Source organism: Panthera pardus, unplaced genomic scaffold, assembly GCF_024362965.1.
Source record: "Panthera pardus isolate Hobbes unplaced genomic scaffold, ASM2436296v1 HiC_scaffold_294, whole genome shotgun sequence".
Taxonomy (NCBI): domain Eukaryota; kingdom Metazoa; phylum Chordata; class Mammalia; order Carnivora; family Felidae; genus Panthera; species Panthera pardus.
The window spans coordinates 201,738-224,416 of NW_026526870.1; the positions used below are offsets into that span (position 1 = coordinate 201,738).

Here is a 22,679-nt window from a genome sequence, read left to right on the forward strand (position 1 = left end):
CATTATTGATGTGTGGGAACGCAAGAGATTTCTGTATGTTGATTTTGTGTCCTGGGACTTTACTGAATTTGTGTATCAGTTCTAGCAATGACGTGGATGGAGCGAGAGTGTATTATGCTAAGTGAAGTCAGTCAGCCAGAGAAGGACACGTATCATATGATTTCACTCATCTGTGGAATTTAAGAAACCCAATAGATGAACGATGGGCGGTTGGTAAAGAGAGAGGCAAACCATGAAACAGACTCTTAAGTAATAGAGAGCAAACAGAGGGTTTGTTAACCTCCGTTCTATTAAATATGAAGGTAGGCCAAATGAACGTAATCAAATAGCATCAAGTTTATAGATGTTTCCAAAGTAGGTGGTCACTACATGTATTCAAGGACATACGTATAAATTAACATTTTGACAGTTCGAAAGAGATCTTGTGAGAGACACATGAAATCCGTAAGTGACAAGCATGAAATATGGTTGTTTAGTGACATTATAAAAACAACAAAAAAACAACTCACACGTAGAGAAGGAGTCGAGGATATAGGGATATCCAACATCAGTTTAATGGGAAGCCAAAATGGTGCCCCAAGAGGGGATAAGAAAGCCTCATAACACAGGAAAACAGCCAGAAGAACAGTGAGAGTTGGGACAAAACATTTTTCTCAAGTAAATATTTATTCACTTAGTATTATACTCTGCCTCCTGTCTTACACTTTTTAATGGATAGAGGACAAACTAGAGAGATCCAGAGAAGAACATCATGACAGTCTAAGACTTTGGAATGTTTCACTCACTGGAAAAGCCTGAAGGTCTGTTTGACCTTAAAGAGAAGTGGGGTGGCTTGATGACAGCCCTTTAGTAAAACTTGGGAAACTATTTCTGCCTTGATGTTTTTATGCACACACAAGAATGAACAGTGAGAACGATGCTGAGATGTGTTTGGAAAGAGATGGGGTCTGTGGCACCTGGATGGCTCATTGGGTTGAGTGTCTGATTCTTGATTTTGGCTCAGGTCATGATCTCACGGTTCATGAGATCAAGGCTCCCGTACGGTACTGTGCAGATAGCACAGAGTCTGCTTGGGATTCTCTCTCTCTCCCACTCCCTCCACCCCATCCCGCTCACGTGCTCGTGCTTTCTCTCAAAATAAATAAATAAACTTAAAACAGAGACAGACAGAGAGAGATATGGGATCTGTGGTATTAGCACAAGGGTAGACAACTACTGAGAGTGGCCGCTGAGGGGTGGTCCCCATCAGGTGTGGGTTCGCGCGCCCCAAGCTGCCAGACGTTCGGTAGCCCCGCGCCGGTGTCCAGCCCTGGTGCGGGGGGACTGGCTTGGCGGCTGAGCCCCTCAGGTGGAGCCATCGCACTGTGTCTCCTTCAAACCGGGCTCTGTGCAGAGAGAGAGAAAGAGAGAGACAGCGAGCGAGAGAGGTGTGTGGGCGCTTCTCCGGCTGGGGGACGTCCTCCCTCGTGTTCCTCTCAGGCGGGCGCAGTCGGCCGGGTGCTGACCGCCGCGTGGGCGCCACGACGGGCGCAGGGGGCGATGCGGGAGCTGCATGGAGAGGGAAGACGAACGGGAAGCAAATCAGTGTGGAGGGGAGAAGACGGAGGAGACCCGCAAGGAGAGGAAGGAGGCGGGGGGCGGGAGGAAGAGGAGAAGCCTCAGCGCTGAGATCCCGGCGGGAGGGGAACTGGGGGCAGGGAGACCGCGTGCGCGTGGAGCCCGGTGGCGCGGGGAGGGGCGGAGAGTGAGGCGGGGCCGTTGCGTGCTGACCGGGGCGTGGCCTTATGTAAATGAGGCCGCGGTGGGCGCGGTAGGATTCCAGCGGGCGGTAGAATTCCCCCGGCTGTGGAAGCGCCCGAGCTGTGGCTCGGCTTGTCTGAGGACGACGTGTGTGGGGTGAGGATGGTTGAGACGGGAGTGGGTGCGGAGGGTTTTGGGGTGCGGGGAGGCCAGTGACCGTGTGTGTACAGTGTGGTGCGTGTGAGGCTGGGTTGGGGCGGAGGGGGAGGAAGTCATACTTACCTGGCAGGGGAGACACCATGATCAGGAAGGTGGTTTTCCCAGGGCGAGGCTTGCCCATTGCACTGCGGGCGTGCTGACCCCTGCGATTTCCCCAAATGTGGGAAACTCGACTGCATAATTTGTGGTAGTGGGGGACTGCGTTCGCGCTCTCCCCTGGTCAGCGGTCTTTCAAAGACAGATGTGTCTGAGTGCTTCGTTGCCTTGTTCTCTTTTCTTTTCTTACCTTAGAGTGTGTTTTGCACAGCGGAGTAGAGTAAATTGCTGCTCTTTTCGGCCATTCTTTGCTTGTGCTAGCTTTCGTATTCGTCTCGTGTGTGGTTGGTTGTCCCTCAGGTTTGGCGGTGGGAGCAATGTCCCTTGGGGAGTTCGAACTGTTCCCAAGTAATTCTCATTCCTGTCCCCCTGATCCTGATACAAAGGCTTTTGAGGGTTTTGCTTTTTAAAAAACGGCGGGGGGGCTCTGAGCTCTCGCCACACCTGAGGCACCAGGACTGGAAGTGGGAGCTCAGGACCTGACCTGAGCTGGGTTATGAGCTTGAGCCCAAGTCAGATGCTTCACCGACGGAGCCTCCTAGGCGCCCCACGGGTTCGCATTTCTTAGTGATGGCCTCAGTGCTTTCTCTGCAGGAGGGGAGGGAAGTGGGGCTGCAGTGGTCAACCATTGCCTGACCTCCCCATTTCCTGCCAGCAAGTACAAGGGAGCTCACAGGGGCCTAAGGCCAGTGCTACTCAGAGGTGTCTTTGGGGAAAAAAAAGAAAAAAGAAAATCACTCCAGGGCTGCCTGGGTAGCTGAGTGGTTGAGCGTCCAACTTTGGCCCAGGTCATGATCTCAGGGTTCCTGAGTTTAAGACCCACCTCCTGCTCTGGGCTGACAGCTCTGAGCCTGGAGCCTGCTTTGCATCATGTGTCTCCCTCTCTGCACTGCGCACACTCTCTCTTTCAAAAAATAAATAAGAACCATTAAAAAAAAAAAGAAAAGAAAAAGAAAAACACTCTGAAAGGAGGGGATTATATGGAAAAGACAAAAAGAATCACAGGGGGATTTGGTTGGGTTCCCACAGCGTCCCCGTGGGTTGGGGGAAAGGGGACTCTCACACAACAGGAACTCAGGAAACATGCACACAGGGATTGGAGCATATGGAAGGCATTTCACACATCTGTAAACATTTTGCCTAACGTGGAAATCGTGGTATGTGCTTGGCCGTCATAAGGTGCCTGAATCAGGAAATCTGGAGGTACTCTCCCTGAGGAAAGGATGGGGCAACTACCTTTGTTCTTGCAGAGCCATTCTGAGCCCTGAGAGAATCTTACATGTTGACTGACATTCCTCAAGATTAACGCAGAGACCCTACACTTTTAAGTTGGTTGGGTTTCCCGTGTGTGGCCAGAGGTCCCCTGGCGGACAACAGTTGACACGCGGAGTACAGAAGTAGGCCAAGAAACAGAATATTACCTGGATATACCACATTACTTACCGCCCTCACTAGTCTCACTGAACATGGGAGTGGGCATTTGAATACCTGGTATTCAACAAGGTTTATGGAAAAAAAAAAATGGACAGTTTGGGTTAATAGTTTAAATTGTTGTGTCCACACTGAATTCCATGGGCAGTGAAGAAAGTTTTCTAGGTTCTGAGTGTGGAAATGAGGGGCTAAAGGATAAAAACCAATTCTACGACTCAATGTTACTTTGGTAACTTAGTATCTTTCACACTTGACACAGTTTTCTTTCATTTTGTCTGACGCCCTGCTCCCGTGAGTAAGTCTAAATGTATTTGTACAAGAAAGTTGCTATCAATACAAAATATAAAATCCATACCATTGCGTTTGGCCCTGCTTATTCCTAACGGTATTTTAGGCTGGTTTCTAACTGCTTGTAGCCATGTTATGGCTCCCTCTGAAGGCAGCCCATTCTAGCCACAGGCACACTTCTCCTCGGCCCCACCTCTAGTCTAGGTTAAGCAGACCCTCTGAGCTGGCTCCCTCACTGGGGGAAGGATGTAGGTTAAGCAGGTAATAAAGGGAAATGGACAGAGGATGCTTAAACCAGGCATTGTCATGAGTGGGATGGACAATGTGGGAGGACCATGGCATTGCTAAAGTAACATGCCTGGCGATATCTCTCGCTCTCTCTCTCTCTCTCTCTCTCTCTCTCTCTGCAGACTTGCACTGCCCAATGAGCAATGCTGGGAGAAACCATTGTATCTCTTCTCGGAGGAAGAAAATTGGATTCCTGCTGATTTATAAGCTCAGCCTAAAAACTCCACCCAGACAATTTGGACAGAAGAACAGGAACTGGGTTCCTTGCAGTTGCTCAGTTCCTTCAGTGACGCTGGCCTGGAGAGAAAGAAAGGTACCCCCAGTCAACTTTCCGCATAAACATCGACTGAGGAACCTCTTGCAAACACACTGTAGGGAGAGTCCTTACCTACCACATGCCTGTAAGTGGCAGGGATCTCGTGTGAGCAGAACCCTGTAGGGACTCAAACATATGCCCGTGGATTTATGTAGCTTAGTTTCCTGGAAACTGTCGCATCAGTTATGTGAGTATCAGCCTAGCAGATGACTTCTACCAGGTTCATCGACTTCAACCAGATTCATTGGGTACAAGTGACGACTTCACACAGCACTGAGAGAGCACGTATGTTAACTCGGGGCCAGAACACGTCCTAAGGTGGGAAGAAGTTTCTTGCAGTTAGTGTTGGTTGTCCGAGATTTCTTGTTGCTTTGCTTGTGCCTCACACAGTTAATTTTATCCTCGAAAATGTACATCAAACTTGATACCAGAGAAGATTTGTGGTTTGGTGGGTCTGATTTGGCAATGCAGTATTTTATGTGTGTCCTTTTCAGATGGATGTGCTCTGATGCAATTCTCTGACTGTTCTTAAAACACTCATCATGGCCAAGATAAACAGGGATACTCTGTGAGCAAAGCGACTGGTGGATCATGGATTAAATACGTAGTGGCCTTTATGGCCACATTTCTTGCTGACACGTCTTCCAAAATCACGTATTGTTCTTTTTGCGCGTGCCCATTTGTGACTCCCAAAGCCCAGAGCCACCTTTCCCTGCTACCTTGTGGTCCTTGTCCTCAGTTCCCTACAAGTTCAGGATGATGACAGCTCTCATTAAATCCCACACAGGAGAAAGCCCATATATCGTAACTCTCTATCCCTTAGTAAATGTTAATTTCCCATATTAGGAAAGGAGCAGAGATAAGAGAATATCAAGTACAGTGAGCACTCTTACCTTGAGGAGGTACATCGACCTTGGGGAAATCTGCCACACCACGATTGAAAAATTGTTCCCTGTCTCCCCTGGCATAATCTTAGGAGAAACGTAACCTTAGGAGAAATTTCGGATTTCTCTTCAGCCAAATCAGCAGAAACGTACATCCCATGAAACAGGTGGGGGTTTATATAATCATTGCAGCCCGAAAGATCACACCCCACGGTCTCAGTAAGAGAGTGGTAGAAAGAACCACCATGACAGGATTCGGGCTGTGGTTGGTTGATGGCGGGGAGGCTGGAAGGAAGCAGGGTCTGCTCTACCTCGAACACTGGTAGTCTGCACTGGCCCTTCTTGACTGCGGTGAGAGTCAGCAGTCATTTCCTTACAAAAAGAGGAGGGTGTTTGGGGTGTTGTAGTTTGCACGGTGACCTGGTGTTTGTGGGGCCTGCTTGGAATAATCAGGTAGTCTTGTTGTGTCCCATTGTCTCAGGGTTCAGAGTCTCTTTGAGGTTGAGATCCTGTATCTGAGACTGTTTATTCCCAGCATGAGAACAAAACAGCCAGGCCGGGATGTCAGCAGGGCCATTCAGGGCATCAGAGGCTGGCCTTGTTCTTTCTCCCTGGAAATCCCTAACCTAGAGGTCAAGAAAGAGAGCACTCTGGGCTCACAAGCTGTAGGAGCGAGCCTGGCTGAGTTACAGTGTGACTTTGCCTGAGTGTCTTGAATTTTCTTTTCTGTGGCTCAGTGTCTCATTTCAAAATGGGGCCAATGGGAGTTTCTCCTACACGAGTCGTCCCCGGTGTTACAGCAGAGGTGCCGGTGAAGCACTGAGCCCAGTGCCTGGCAGGGAGTAAATACTCAGCACGTATTAGCTCTGCTCGGTCCTCTGCTGTCAGCATTTTTACCATCTGCCTCATTCTTTGTTTTGTTTTGTTTTCCAAATATACTTTATTGTCAAGTTAGCTAACATACAGTGTAAACAGTGTGCTCTGGGCTTCGGGACTGGATTCCCATGATTCATCGCTTAACATACAACACCAGTGCTCAACCCAACAAGTGCCCTCCTCAGTGCTCATCACGAAATTTCCCCTCTCCCTGACTCCCACCATCAACCCTCAGTTGTTCTCTGTATTTAAGAGTCTCTTCTGGTTTGCCTCCCTGACTGTTTGAAACTATGTTTTCCCCTTCCCTTCCCCCATGGTCTTCTGTTAAGTTTCTTCAGTTCCACATGTGAGTGAAAACATACGGTATCTGTCTTTCTGTGACACTTATTTCACTTAACGTCCACATTGTTGCAAATGGCAGGATTTCGTTCTTTCTCATTGTCAAGTAGTGTTCCATTGTATACATAACCCACATCTTCTCTATCCGTTCGTCAGTGGATGGACGGATTTAGGCTCTTTCCATAAGTTGGCTATTATTGAAAGCACTGCTGTAAACATTGGGGTATACGTGGCCCTCTGCATCAGCACTCCTGTATCCTTTGGATAAATGCCTAGTAGTGCTCTTGCTGGGTCATAGGGTAGTTCTATTTTTATCTTTTTGAGGAACCTCCACACTGTTTGCCAGAACGGCTGCACCGGTTTGCATTCCTACCAACACTGCAAGAGGGGGTCCCGATTCTCCACATCCTCGCCAGCATCTGTTGTTTACTGAGTTGTTCATTTTAGCCACTCTGACTGGCGTGAGGTGGTATCTCAGTGTGGTTTTGATTTGTATTTCCCTGATGATGAGCAATGTGGAGCATCTTTTCATGTGTCTGTTAGCCACCTGGATGTCTTCTTTGGAAAAGTGTCTATTCGTGTCTTCTGCCCATTTCCTCACTGGATTTTTTGTTTTTTGGGGTGTTGCGTTTGGTAAGTTCTTTATAGATTTTGGATACCAGCCCCGTTATCCGATCTATCATTTGCAAATATCTTCTCCCACTTCATCGGTAGCCTTTCAGTTTTGATGATTGTTTCCTTTGCAGTGCAGAAGCGTTTCATCTTGATGAGGTCCCAGTAGTTCATTTCTGCCTGTATTTCCCTTGCCTTTGGAGATGTGTCGAGTAAGAAGAGAGAGGGGGACACAGGATATGAAGTGGGCTCTCTGTGCTAAGTGGGCCCTGTGCTGGCAGTAGATACCCCACCTTGAGGTTTGAACTCACGAACCGTGAGATCATGACCTGAGCTGAAGGTGGACGCTTAACTGGACTGAGCCACCCAGGCACCCCTAGAACTAATAGATTTTCCATAAAAAGGAGAAAACCTCTGATGCTGCATACACCTTCCCCACCACCAAAAGAAGCCAATTTATATCCCAGGGAGAGAAAAATCAGTCTATCGTCTACATGCCCACCAAACCTACAAAGCAAGGCCATATATTTTAAAACCGCAGCAAAAACTCATTGTACAAGCACTTTCTATTCACCTAAGATGTCCATGTACAAAGGCAGTAGAAAAAGAGTACTAAATATGCAACACTCAGGGAGTCCTGATTCCGTCACTAGGAGTCATTTAAAGACGAACTCTGCCCAATAAGAGATGACTGGGGAAGTTTTGACTTTTGTACAACTGATCGTCACTGAATACACTTCATTGTAGATCTGAGACAAAAGTCTGGGAGTGGAACCAGTGGGAGAAATAGGATGTAAATGGCATCCGTTTCACCGGGCGGAAACAATCCTATAAGAAGTGGCAGGTGGAGACAGAAGAGAAAATGGAATAATGTCAGAAGTCTGAGGTTGGGAGATCAGTTAAAACTTAAGTGTTGTTTTCATTTATTTTTGAGCGAGAGAGAGAGACAGAGAGAGAGAGACAGTGTGAGTGTGGGGGCAAGGCAGAGAGAGAGAGAGAGGGAGACAGAATCTGAAGCGGGCTCCAGGCTCTGAGCTGTCAGCACAGAGGCCGATGCGGGGCTCGAATTCACGAACCGTGAGATCATGACTTGAGCTGAAGTCGGACGCTCAACCAGTTGAGCCACCCAGGTGACCCTGTGGTTATTTATTTTTAAGAGAGAGAGCATGCAAGCGGGAGAAGGGCAGACAGAGGGGAGGACGGAGAGTCTGAAGGTGGTTCTGTGCTGACAGCAGAGAGCTCGATGCGGGGCTCAAACTCATGAACCGCTAGGCCATGACCTGAGCCAAAGTTGGACCCTCAACCTGCTGAGCCACCCAGTCACCCTGAGATCGTTTAAATCTTAGAATGGCGATGTGACAAGGTTCACAAGTTAATACAGAACCAAACATGTCCCGCACTTGTGATGCAGTGTTCAGCCCTACATATACAACCTTTCTAAACAACAGGTGCACATTCAGACACACATATGTACTCTTGCCCGTAGGGGAAATATAGCCTAAAAGATACAGAGACTCAGCAGTAAATACCAGAAGAGAACCAAGAACATTTACATCATGATGGTGATGGATTGGAGCCCTGAAGGAAACATAATTCACCAGTCCCCAGTGATTGTCAAAATAAACACTTTAATGATATAGAACGGGGAGGGAGTGTTCTTTTCCACAGCACAATGCCAGCAAATACACATACACAAGGATGATACAACTAGAGTTTTTCCAACATACAAACAGATACGGTTGTGACACACTGCAGGGATCACTAAAAGATGGTAACATTGTAGAGACAGACTTTACAGAGAGCATCTTCGCACATTCTCAGATGTCACACCCAAACAGAAGACCATGAACGATCTGATAGGCCCCCCATAGAAGGCAACCACTGCTGCTCTCACAATGATGGTGATGGCAGACTGGACGCTCTGGGTCTCTGGGTGGGCGGAGCTGGGACACACACAGCATTAACTAGGGAACGCCCGGGGAAAAGGGTTAGCCTGAATTTAATCAGGAGGAAGTGATCAGACACCTTCAGGATGTAGACCATCAAGCCAGACATCTGGCCTGTCCCCTACAGACAAGGAAGCGTCACCACCACCAGAGACAGCCACAGAAAGGTGAGGAGATGTTTGGGGTTCGAAAGGACTACACAATTACGATAGCACAATCTTCTGAGTCCTTTGGAACCCAAGATATCTCTTCTCCTTTTTGTCGTCTTATTTGTGCTGTGGACACTGGCTGTTTGAAGAAAGACAGGCCCGATGTCTTGTTGGATGGTCGAAATTCTGCAGTTGTCTGATCCCTACCTCGTGCTCAGATTCAGGCTAAGCCTCTTCAGCAAGAACGCTGCGTAGTTAATGCTGTCTGCTCCTGGCACAGCCCAGCCGGTGGCCCAGAATGTCCAGTTTGACATGGGGTCTATTGCCACGTTGCTCCAGCCTCCGCTTATCCGCAGGATGGAATGGAGAGGAGCCAGACCGAAGGTGTCTCACAAGGGCGTGTGGTCTGGGCATTGGTTGCCTCGGCGACTTATCACGACTGGAGTCAGAAGAGCGAGAGTTCCTCTCATCAAACCAGACTTTTGGAGTAAAAATCCCAGAGAGTGGCTTGTGATCGAGATGTCGATTCTCAGCAAAGGATCCCTCGCATGTTCTGTTTGGGCTTTAGCTTGATTTGCTGCTTTAGAGTTCTTTTCAGCAAGTGGAGAATGATGGGGTTTTATGATGGGGTTTCGTTTCAATGAGGAGTATCTTTTCTTAGTTCCTGGAGTCCTTGGTATCTGAGACAGAGAGTGAGAGAGAGAGAGGAATCAAATGTGAGTTTTGTTCAGGTCCTGCTGACGGCTGAGCCTGGAGGGATGGCTCCGTGGTGACAGAGGCCAGGGGCGAGCTGAGCCCCCGTGCAGAGAAGGAGCTGAAGGGGGGTCTGCAGGCAGGCTGAGGGGGAGAGTGAGAGCCACAAGTCTGAAGCAATAGCCCCCTCAATTGCATCCAGCCTACACTGTAGGATGCAGGGACCCCTGTGCTCCCCGCAGCAGGCACCTGGTGGCATCCCAGCTCAAGGCTGCCCTGAGCTGTTGCCAGGTCCCGACCATCCCTCCCTCAGCAGCCACCTCACCCTGGAACCCCCTTCATCAGAAGCAAAGTGATGGCTTTCTCATGTCTCCCACGGAGGGATGTGCTTAGCCCCCGACACACACGTTCAGAAACAGACTGCTGAAGGAAGGAGGGGGCCCTCTACAGACAAACACACCCCTTCTCACCCTGCCCTGGTCTTCTGAAGGGGGAGGCCAGGCTATGGAACGAGCCCCAGGATGTGAGATGCAACAGGGGCCTCAGACTATGTCCCAGTTCAGTCCTGCCGTGTGCAGATGAGGAACCGTGGGCCAAGGGGCTGATAAGGACCACCTGTAGCCGTGTGACCTGTGCCTGACACCCTGGAACTGAAACCCAGGCTTCGGGCCCTTCCCATCCATGTGGGGGTCGGGGGACGAAAGCCTCCGATACGGGGGTGCGGGTAGGCAGTAGACGCTGTTGGCCGCTTGGCTGGACGGAATTAAGGCTTTGCACAGAAATCCTGCCCCAAAGGGGCTGAAAAGAACCCCAAAGGGAGAAACTCCAAGGGGAATGACGAAAAGAGCGGGGAGTGTACCCAGGGCCTCACCCCTTTTTGCTCAGGGACCCCAACAGCCCCTGCAGGGCACCTCACGCCAGGATACACCTGAGGGAACGTCTAGGAATATTCTCAGTGGAGACACTCGGAACTCCGCAGAGAAAACGGAAGAGCCTTCCTTTTAGTCGTCTAGGTTCTCCTCGCACGTTTCCCAAACTGTCCCTGAGGAGAGAGTCTCTCGGTGTTGACACTTATGTAAACGAGGGCCTGCAAAGGGCAGAGGCAGACCTAAGCTTCTTTACTGAGGTTTTATATGAGGAGAAAATTTGATTAAAACATTTCCTTTCCATCTGCAGTGCACCTGTCAGGAGGCTGGGAAACGCATTTAGTGAAGAGTCAACCGTGATTTTCATTGCACGAGGAGGAAAAAGAGCCCTGAATTCCATTACTGGTAATCAGGGAAGGGAGTGTTGTTCTTACACTGGGTTTCTAGGCAACATTTCTTTCTTACTGCATCCTATAGTATAAAAATTGTGAGACACTTGGATCCAGAAGAGGGAGTATTCATCGAATTCATTCATGTGTCTTTGTCCTCTTCTTTCTCTGGGCTCTATTGAGGGAGGAATGTCAACTCCATCAGGGGCTGATACTCAGCTTGTCCACAAAATGAGTGACACACACACGGGATCCTTCTATATGGCTTATGAACATCCTATAGATCCACAGTCCTTCTGATTCCTAGGTGCATACCAGCAGAGCTTTAAAACATCTCCCGTTACCCACACCCCAGCCCAGAATGTTGAAATCAAAATCTCAAGGTATTGGGTGGCGGCATTCACGTGAGTTCAAAGCTCAGTCAGTGTTTCTTTCACGACAGCGTGATTTAGAACTATTAGCTAAGCTACTCTGTTTCAGACCACGGTGGGTGTTCTTGTCCTCATCTCTGCCACCATGACGATACCGGCCCTCAAGATTTTGGTCTTCCTTCGGACACCCTCCCATGAATCCCCGTTCTCAGCTGGACTTGTATGAGGCACAGATTGTCTCGTGTTCCCCTGGATCTCGCGGGGACTTCACACAGCTGCCCAAAGTTAATTCAGTCAATGCTCGCGAATGTGCTCTGGCCGGAGACTCAACTCAGTTCCTTTCGGTGGATCCTTTTATGAACCAGCTGAGCATGTAAACACGGTAACGGCAGTGAAAAGGGAAGACAGGTGGATGCCTGAACATCTCATGTCTGTGCAGGTTGGAAACCTGGCCTCTGCATCTGTGTTTGGCCAGTGTCCCTGTAGAGTGCCATGTCTGTGTCCACCTGATGCCAGCTCTCTTGAGGTCCCAAGGTATGGACACTGAGTCCTGGAAACCCCAAAACACATTATCACAGGCCTGCTCACCTGGGGCTGAGGACAAACCTGACCCCAGGCAGGCCGTGTGGCAGTCCCAGAGGTGACCCATGTGGTCGTGTAGTTTTTGTCGGGGTGCTCTTTCTCCTCAGTTTTAACACTTCTTATTCACATGGAGAAGCTGAGGGGTAAGTGTCGTCCTAGGTCGTGTTCCCGGAAACACCCCAGAGGAGAAGCCATGTGCAAGAGACATTAAGACGATGTTCTTGATGGGGCATCTAGGTGGTTCAGTCGGTTAAGCATCTGACTCTTGGTTTTGGCTCAGGCCACGAGCCCACAGTTTGAGGGTTCAAGCCCTGCATCTGGCTCTGTGCTGTCAGTTCAGAGCCTGGAGCCTGCTTGGGATTCCCTCCCACTCTCATTGCCCCTCCCCGACTCGTGCTGTCCCTGTCTCTCTCAAAATAAATAACTTTAAAACAAAAATTAAGAAAAAAAAAAAAAAGACAATGCTCTGGGAGAAAGAGGTCATGGAGCTGGGGAAGCAAGGAAGGAAGTCAAAGAAGTCACGAAAGTGGGTGCCTTGTGCCAAAGTGCCATGTGTTTCGTGACACGTGTAAATGATGCTGGTCTGCTGAGGGGGGCCATGGGGCCTAATTCTCCGCGGCCGTGAGGGCATGGGAGAGGGAATCCCAGGACAGCCCCCGTGGGGACACAGCACAGCTCACATGGCACAGCTGATGGAGATGGGAGGGCCCCCAAGGTGGCAGTCCCCTGTGGCAAACAGAGGCAGGACCAGACAGAGGCAGGACCAGGCAGAGGCAGCGGCAGCTGGGGGAGGGACCAAAGGAGGAAGAGAAAAACAGTTTGGGGTGTGGGCGGAGCTATAATCTAACAGAGCAACAGGAATCCATACCCCAAGAGCCACGGACGCCATTACCTCTGTGCCCTAAGCTTGAAGGCCACGGAATCTGCACGCGAGTCTGCCCTCGCCGAACTGCACTTTTCTCTTGATCATCTTCTGTTTCATCACCACCAGGGCATTAAGGTGGCCAAAGACTTGACCTGCACACTGGTTGGCCACCGAGCCCTCAGCAGCGTCACCCTCCAGCTTGGGAGGGTTCTTCACACCCATGGAAGCTTCCAAACCCTGCTCTGAAAATAAAAGCACATCAACAGGATACACTGTTAGTCATGATCTTCCTGTGACCAAATCCTCTACCTACGCTGACATCGAATAAGGACGGTGGGCAGGACGAGAAAGGCCATCGGGAAGTTCACGTGTGAGGGGCGCCGAGGGACACGCTTTGATCACAGCCTCTGTTGTTGACCTCTCTCACGCTACCCTGTAAGGATAAGAGCACGAGGAGGGCAACATGCCCCCAGCGCCAAAAGTGAAATTGAGAAAAGTAGAATTGGTCAAAACACACAGTTCTGACAAAGAACAGACAAAGGCCAGGAGATGGTGCTCAAAAGAGACTGTCCTATTCAAGGGAGGAGTCAAAGTTGAAGGCAAGCCTTTTGAGAGTCACCAGGAAACCAAAGCTGGAGAATTTACAGAACACACCCCAATATTTGATATATTTCATATATGTACACTATGCAGAGCATACACACCGAATATATGTAATGTGTGTGACATAAGACATAAATATGTGTGTCTATAAGCACATTCTTATCTAATTGAGTAAATGGGCAGTTAAGGGTTGGGGGACATCGAGCATAAAGTTCTAAACACTCTTCGGTCAGTTGCAAGTGGAAAATATAGACAAATTTGAGAAGGATGAGAAGAGTTGTGGCAAGAAACAGGTGACCTTTTAAGCACCAGGGAAGAATTACAGGGCAGATCAGGCTGAGAATCAAACAGAGTAAAACCACCTGCCCCAGAGTGATAGTTTGTCTTCCCCCAAATTCATCTGTGGAAACCCAATTCGCAATGTGATGCTGGGTGGGGTGGGCCTATGGGAGGCAGATCCCCCCAAGAAAGGGATCTGTGCCCTATGAAAGTGACCCCACAGAGCTCCCTCACCCCTCCACCCTGTGAGGACAGAGCAAGAAGGCGGCCACACATCACCAGGAAGGAGGTACCACCAGGTGCCCAATGTGCCACTGTTTGATTTTGGTTCTACTCAGCCTCCAGAACGGGAGACACAAATCTCTGCTCTAAGTCACCTGGTCTATGGCAGTTTTGTTATCACAGCCTGAATGGACTAAGAAACCCTCCTTGGACAAAAGTCTGGCATGGAGCCATGTTTCCTGCTGAGGCCTGTGTGGAAGGTGAGCCACAGAGAGGGACTGAGCCAGCAGGAGAGTCTGGGCCGGGACCACGGGAGTCAGGGAGAAGTGGCAGAGAGGCAAGAGGGAGAAGACAGTAAGAACCTCCCGTCCTAAGCCACCTGTCAGGGCTGTGCTTCCCTGAACTCCCACTGAGGCGTCCTCTGGAGCATCTCCACGGGGCGACAGGGCTGTGCCCTCGTCACCTCACTTGGGACCTGTGTCTCCTCTTTTCACAGATGAAGTCGGCGCCTGAAGGAGGAGACCCAGGCTCCAGGAGGGGACACCAAGGGTGGGACGGTAAAGACGACACAACCCAGGGGAATGCTGAAACGCTCGGTCTTCATGAAATCTGAGCTGACGCGGATCCTGATGACAAAGAAGCTGGGGACGTGCTCGTGGAGATGAGGGGGGACAAGAGGAACTAGATGAAGTGTTGGAGAACGGAGTGTGCACTTTAGGAAAATGGCCCCTCATAGTTGCAGGGAAGGGAAACCAGGCAAATGCATGGGAAACTGTCGTGGGGCCAGTATTTCCACTGTTACTGTGAGCGCCTAACAGGGAATATTGGCTGCCTGATGGATGTTGAAGGAGAGAAAACACTGGCCCACAAGCCTTGCTGAGAGAGTCCGGGAAGATGGGGTCCAGCGAAAGCGGAGCCAGTTAAGAACAGCTCTAGCACACGTGAAACAATGCCACGGAACCATTTTCCAAGTGTTCAGACACCACAAAGACACAAGAATTACGCATTACAGATTCACCGATGTTCTCAAGCCATTTTGCTCACTCGGGCCCCTGGAAATTATGTAGCTTCATGCTCCCAGCATTGATGGGATGGAGATCCCATTTTCAATGGTTTCAGATGAAGGGTCCGAGGGGGACATACATGAGATGATGAATAACTTGGTCAGTAAACAGCCAGGAGGCTGCAACCCCGGCACCTGGGCAGACAGAGCTGACCCTCAGCCCCAAGCTCTTTGGAGCTGGAGCGTTGTGAGTTTGGAGCTGGGCAAAGCATGCCTGCAAGAGGCCCCATTGCTGCCCCCGCCCACAACCCTGTGACTAGAGCTTCCTACTCCCCCCGCACCTCTCACCTTGGAAGAGCGGCCGTTGGCTCCCAGAAACCATCGTGGCTGCCAGTCTCCTGATGGCGGGGGAGGGGCGGAGCCTGGCTCTGCGGTCACCACAAGCCAACTGCTGGTCCGGCTGCCCTGGCACAGAATTGGCCACCTGGGTATTGGACTGTGGCGGTGCTTGTGAAGCTTGCACCTCCGGCCTTGGGAAAGTCAAGTTTCCACTTGATGGCCCTTGGGGACCGGGCACCTGCATCGGGGCTGAAGCAAGAAGACACTTCAATGGACAAACCCCAGTTTTCTTAGCACTGCCAGAACTTCCATTTGTGATGTCCTCCCGCCCCGTCCCCCACTGTCTGTGAGACCAGCCAGTGAGCAGGTACAAAGGCAGACATCATGGAGACGAAGGCGATGTCACCGTTGTGTCTATGCCTGGGCATGCTGAGATGGCAAGTATCCAGGATGCAAAGTCCCTGAAGGGAAGGTCACCCCCTGGAGTCCAGACGGCTTTGCATGGGAGGCGAGCTCATGCCTATTATTCTGCAGTAGTACCCTTCGTCCTACAGCCTAGAGAGAAGGTTCTAGAGAGGCCTCAGGGCAGAACGAGAAAGAATTGCTGATATGTGCCCCAAAAGAAAAAAGAAGAGGGGGAGAATTTGGCCTCAAGGCTTCAGATGCCTGTTTCTCCCTGGCTGGTCCCAGTGCAGGGAGGCTGGGGCAGGGCAGCCCTCCTGGGGCGACCCTGCGGCAATCACAGGCCACACACACTGTTCCCACGTTCCCACCAGAACCTGCACCGGGGACGGGCTGTGCATAATGGAGAGGCGGCCTTCATTCATCTCCGCCCATCCTCATAGCCTCTCATGACCCAGGCTTAATGCAAGGCCATGTCACACACATCACCCTCCTGAGACGCGTCTTAATCTGTCCCATCCCTGCCCCCATGGAAACCCAGACCTGGCTGTCAGTGTCTCTGACACAGAGCTCTGCAGGGTTACCGGCGTGCCAGGCAGCCAAGTGAAGAGCCACCATGGGACCCCTAGTGAGAACACAAATCGTCTGGGACCTCTCAGCTCTGATTGTTTTCATGGAGCGTCTCCTGGAGACCTTGAGCTCCTGGAGGGGCTGGATGAGCCCTGGCTCTGCTCACACCACAAAGTGCACTGACAGGGTAGGAGCTGGCACTCCTGCAGGGTCAAAGGGGTCGTTGGGGCGTGGAGCAACTGTTCTCTTTGCATTTACGACTGTTTCAGATCATTTGGGTAGAACTGGGTGCTCTGGTACACAGGGAGGCGGGCGCCCCAGGAGAAACAACTAGCAGCTCAGCAACGATTTAACAGATGCAGCCAATGTGGAGCTGACCACAAACCTGGGTGGAAAGCCAGGGAGTTTGTAGGAAGCCACACAAGAAATACAATTGGAAGCAGAATTGCACAAGTAGCAGAGGTCTCCTTTTGGAACAAAACAAAATCAGGAAAAAACAAAGGAGGACTGTCACCCAGCTGTCTCCGGGTAAGACAGCGGTGGCTGAGATTCTGAACCCTTTTTTCCATTTTCTCCATTTCTCCTCTCGAGCCTCACTTGGTACCAACAGCCTCCATGTCGGACGGAGCCGGGGAACTGAGGGCAGCCTGGGACAGAAGGAAGGAAAGGGCTCTGAGCCACAGGATGCCTTTTAAAGAGTGAATCCGAGAGCAGAGTTCAAACTGGTACGAGCCTACAGGGCCTGTTGGCAGGGATGCAACTCTCAGCCGATTCAGGTTGTTGAAGACACAGAGGACAGGCTTCCTGGGGCCCCAGCAGGAACTTCGTGCCCCCCACAAGAACAGGACTCACCATCTACATCCACGCCCAAGAAGACTTCCTCTTTATCAAAGGTGAATGAGGCACTCCTATAAGGCCTATAGGTGTCTGACAGGTCATGGCCAATGCAAGGAGTCAAATGACATTCCCCCACTGAGTCCTGTGGGACTTCATCCTCTGGGGCCACTGGCAGCTCCCTGCAGAGCCTGGTGTTGCTGGGAGGACGAGACATGCAGAAAGAAGGTTTAGTCAACATGCAGTGCCAGCTTGTTTTGAGGGCACGGCGGAGGGAGTGGTCACAGAACACAAGCGGGATCCCCACAAAGGGAAATGAAGCAGTCTGCCTGCAGCTGAGGCCACAGTGTGGGTGCACGCAGGATAGGTGCGGGCGGGGGGGGGGGGGGGCGGGGACGGGCAGGTGCTCAGGGCATGGCCAGAGCGCCAGCTTATGGGGCAGGAGTCGGAACCACCCCAGGGCACAACAGTCATGACCCACAGCACACCAGAAGACGATAAAGCAGCATCAACACTTTGCCATACACTGTGTGGAGATTTACACAAAGCACCAAGAGAACCCCAGGCTAAGGCAGCATTGTAGACTCCTGGATATCTCGTGGGCCCAAGGCTGACGTGTCTAAATACTGAGACGTGAAAACTGCTTTCCTAAAACCATCCTTGCTGTGAATGCCCGCCAATGTAGTAAAGGCAACCGGCAGAGAGAGCTGTGCATCTTACGCAGGACCTAATACGAGGAGAGACCGGGAGAGTGCAAGGCATCCTGGGACTGCTTAGTCCACCTGCGTCAGTGGACTGCAGATACTCCATTTGAGAGGGATTAATAACGGGGCCTATGCAAGTACCACATGACACAGAGGACCTTGCTGAAGGACCACCTTGTGGGTGTTGGAAGGGATGAAATAGGTGCATTTAGCACTTTCTAGATTGGCCTAGATCTGAGATTCCCAGATGTCACCACTGAATTAAAGCCCATGATTCTTCAGAGTTACCTGGGGCATGTCGGGTCCTGGTCTTCTTCATCGCAAAGATCATTATGATTGTCTGCAAGTAAATACAGACCGGCCAGTCACATAAACAGAGCAGCACTTGGACATGAAAATTAAGTGTCCCATGCAACTAGCACACGGGCACTAATGTCCTTAGTTGGGCAGCAGGGCATTGAGGGAAATAATCCAGGAGGCCTCACGAAGTGTCTTGGGAATGTGCCTTGGCTAGCTTTCCCAAAGCATCGGGCAGGATTTCCCTGATCTGGTAGAGCCCCATCTCAACAGTCTGTCTGCAGAGGTCAACCTCTGTTTTACCACAGATTCTGGTGAACGGCTTACCTGCATTCTCAAAACTTACTGCAACCTTCTCTCACTAGCTTCCCTCATGACATACTCTAGGTGGCAGGGTTTTAGGGAATTTCTACAGAGGCCAGACTGATGCACGGAATCTGCAGACCCTCAAATCAAAGGAAATCTTTTGTCCGTGATCCCTTTTGCTACACAGGCACATGGGCCACAAACGGGGTGGGGCCATGCACGGGGTGGGCCCATGCCGGGGCTCAGCTATGCTTCAGGGAAACGTACAAGCAAGCTGACGGTAGAGGTGGTTATGTCCTGACACTCAGACGACGACTTAGGGAAGACAACCAACACAGAGGACACGGACACTGGGGACCAGAGCAGTGAAACCAGGGAAACAACAAACCCAAAGACATGGGTAAGGCTGACATCGTCTTGACAGGCACAAAACTTCAAGGAACATTGTTTGGGATGAAAGTGAGAGGATGGCAGTTGAGGAGAGACATCGTGTGGAAATCAGGAACAAGACAGACTCCTCTGCGTGTGCCTCACAGATGAGTGTGAGTTTGTCACACCCGCGCTGACCCCAATGTCCTGACTTGTGTCAGGGGCCACAGGCATGGCCTGAGATGAGGAACACAGGGCAGGGCCCTGATGCATCTGATGTCTGCGCTTAGAAGTCTATCCTAGAGCCTGACTCAGATCCATAGGTCTACGGGGCTGAAACACCTGGATAACAAATTCCAACACAAGCAGAGTAGGGATACCAAACTATGGGGTCGACCTGGGAGTCCAGTTGGAGCTTTATCACCTTCGCAGTGGAGGACTCACTAGCTACTTCCAGAGCAGGACAGACATCCAGATCCTCATATGAGTTGATGTTGGCCCTCCTGTGTGTCCAGGGGGAATCAGATGGGTCAGGAAGAGCTGAGTAAGTCAAATAGCATTCATCCAGTGAGTCCTGTTGGACATCCTGCTCTGCACTCTCCGGCAGCTCCCTGCCGAGCCTGGTGGGGAGGGGAGATCTGAAGATTAAAACAGGAAAAGTAGACACCACAGCATCTTACTGGTTTTCACGGGAAGCCGAGAAGTGTAGTCATAACGTAGGGGCAACCCCATTATTGACAGGGAAAACTATCCTCCTGTTTCAGGGGCACAGTGTGGATGCTATGGGGGCAGGAGAGGCAGAGAGGGAGAGACAGGGAGACACACACACACACAGAACAGAGGTGTTCAGGGCACTGGCCACAGAACCAACTTCTGTGCACCAAACTGAACTACTGTGGAATGGATGTCATGACTCACAGCACACATGGAGAATCCTAAACATGAGTTCAACCCTTTTGCATCAATTTTGTTGATATACATTCAGTGGCTAAGTGAACACATGTTAAAAGGCATCATCCACACGGAGAGGTTTGTGTCTTCAAGGACTCTTTCTCTTACTATCGTGACATCATGTGAGGTTTTTTGATTTTTTTGCAGTTATCCATTTGCTACAGCAGATCCTCAAAGAGGTAACACCAGAGAGACAGAAGTAGACACGTCTGTCACTCTGGTATTTCCCAAAGGAGAGATCAGGGCAATACAGAGCACCTCAGGGAGTGACAATTCACCTACTTCAACTGACTGCCGGTTATCGAAATTGAGGGATCATTAAAGGAACTTATCCACATAATACATGAAGACACACGTCATGGCCAAAAAAGACATTCTGAGACTGGAGAATGGATGAAATAGGTAAATTTGGCGGTTTCTGTTTTTCCTTTGAAATGTAGAGTTGAACCACTGAAATAACAACCCATGATTCTTCAGACTTACCTGGCGCATGTCAGGTCTTGGTCTGGTTCCTCCTCTTGATGGGTCTGATTTTCTGCAAATAAATACAGACGGGGCCAGTCACATTAAACAGATCCCTGCTTGCACATTAGTAACCCAGTGTTCGGTGCCACCCGGGGACTCAGCTATGCTCAATGAGAGCACAGGTTGAGTGAGAAGGATATTTCAGGGTGCCTCGGATAGTGTGACGACTGGCTTGATTTCCTGGCCTGAGCCATTGGGAGAAATTTGCTTTCTCCAAGAGATCATCATCACAATTTCCTCTGTTTTGAGTCTGTGCAAACACTTTCAGTTCTCTTTTTCACACAGATTCTGGGGACCTGGCCTCTCTACTTTCTAAAAGGATTACTGCAGTTTTCAGCCTTTCTTGTGAGATACCTGGTTGGTGACGGCTTAGTGGAATTTATACACTGAGATGGAACAGACAGCATGCAAGTACAAACCCTGAAATTAAAATGAGTCTTTGGAGCTACACAGAAACCTTGGCGCAATTCCTGTTGATGAGGGAATGCCAACGCACAGCTCTACTCCTGGAAACACGCAAACGAGCTAACAGTAGAGGCACGTAGGGTGGGTTTTCAGACGAGGCTTAGGAAGACAAGCCAAAGCAAAGAGATAGAGAACGAGGCTAAGAACAGGAAAGCCAAGGTTACATCTTTAACCCTGGACAAGGATTCTGACTGACTGTGGCAGGCATGGATTCTTAAAGGACCTGGCTCAGAGATGAAATGGGGAGCATGAAAGGTGAGAAGAGGCATTGCATCCAAGGTCTGACAGACACCTTCTATGGTCGTGTTGCTGAGGCGAGTTGTATTTGTCATGCCGCCCTTGGGTCCAATGACCTGACAGTGAAGCCCAGGGGACATGGGCATGTCCTGGGAGTAGGAAGGGAGAAGAGTTCCCTGACCCACATGATGTCTGTGCTTGAAACTCCATCCATCCTGGAGCCTGGCTCAGATCCAGATGTGTGTACAGAGCCTGCACACAGGGAGGAGCTCTCTCAGCACAGCACAGGTGTGGGGCACAAAGACCAGGAGATGTACGGGGCAGTCCAGCTGGAGCTTGATCACCCTGACAGCGGAGTACTCACTGGCCATTTCCAGAGCAGAAGAGACTTCCAGTTCCTCAGGGAAGAAGATGGCGGTGCTCCTGTAAGGCCAGTAGGAGTCAGACAGGTCAGGAAGAACCGAATATGTCCAGTAGCGTTCATCCAGAGAGTCCCACGTGATTTCCTCCTCCACCACCTCTAGCAGCTGTCTACGGAGCCTGAGGCGGGAGGAAAACTGAAGATTAACCGAAGAGGGATCTGAAACCGTATGTCCTGTCTGGCTTTGATGGAAGGCAAGAGGCATTTTCACAAAAGCAAAGAGAGTGCCTCATTAATGAGAGAAACAACTCTTCTTTTTGTGCGGGACAAAGTGTGTCTGTCACAGGGGCGGCAGACAGAAAGGACAGTAAGTGCTCTGTACACTGGCCACCTAGCAAGCTGATGAGGAAAGAGCCTGAATTAGCACCGTGCCATCCAGTCCTGACTCAAAACACACAGAGTCACAGGACAGCAGTGGCTCCCTTCCTTCCGTTCAAATGCCCTTGAGTCCTGCATGGAGTGGCCCAGTGCGTGCAGCTTCTGGGGCGGGCTACTGTCTCAGAATTCTCATGCCATGAAGGCCTGTCTCTCTCAATATCACGGCATGATGGCACATTTTCGTCTACGTACATTCTTGCTCTGAAATACGTGCCCACAGGCTAAATCGAACGGGGCAGAAAGTACATTGCCTCTCTCTCTAAAGCTGGGGAGAATGAGTGAGTGCAGGACTCCCTGTGCCTTTAGCTCACCTGGGCCAGCTGACTGTGTGTTACTCAACTTGAGTCGTAATTAAGAAATGGGAGCAATACAAGTACCACAATGAAAACAGAAACCATTGTGAAAGCGGATAATTGGCCATTGACCGAATGGATAACATGGTTCTATCCAGCACTTTCTGCCTTTCCTTGGATCTGAGGTCTGCAGACGCCACCACTGATTTCCCAGCCCCCAAGTATTCAGAATTACCTGGGGGCATCTGACTCTCGCCCTTTCAGCCCCTGGTGACCAATTTGGTTGTCTGCAAATAAATGAAGAGAAAGAGTTCCATTAGGCAGATTCCCCTCCACAAATGCTCACTCCCGTGTGCTGTGTAGCAGAGGACAGAAATAGAAGCACAGTCATAACAGGCAATTGTGAGAGAAATCATTCAGGAGGGATTCAGTAGGGCCCTGGAAAAAATCACCGGGATTGCCTTCTTGAGCCAGCAAATGTCCCTGATAAGACAGGTCATGATCACAGTATCCTAAGACACGTCGACACAA

At 50.4% G+C, this 22,679-nt stretch overlaps 1 long non-coding RNA gene, 1 other non-coding gene and 1 pseudogene across 2 annotated transcripts; 2 read left to right on the plus strand and 1 right to left on the minus strand.

Moving 5' to 3' along the window:
* Window positions 1-1,657: 1,657 nt before the first annotated feature.
* On the plus strand, window positions 1,658-11,269 carry LOC128774111 (uncharacterized). The gene is made up of 2 exons (XR_008418528.1): window positions 1,658-1,896; window positions 11,054-11,269. It is a non-coding gene; the product is annotated as an uncharacterized LOC128774111 (long non-coding RNA).
* LOC128774129 (U1 spliceosomal RNA) lies at window positions 2,015-2,178 on the plus strand. Its single transcript, XR_008418546.1, has one exon. It is a non-coding gene; the product is annotated as a U1 spliceosomal RNA (small nuclear RNA).
* Window positions 8,698-22,679, minus strand: part of LOC128774110 (neuroblastoma breakpoint family member 6-like) — a 30,354-nt pseudogene continuing 16,372 nt past the window's right edge.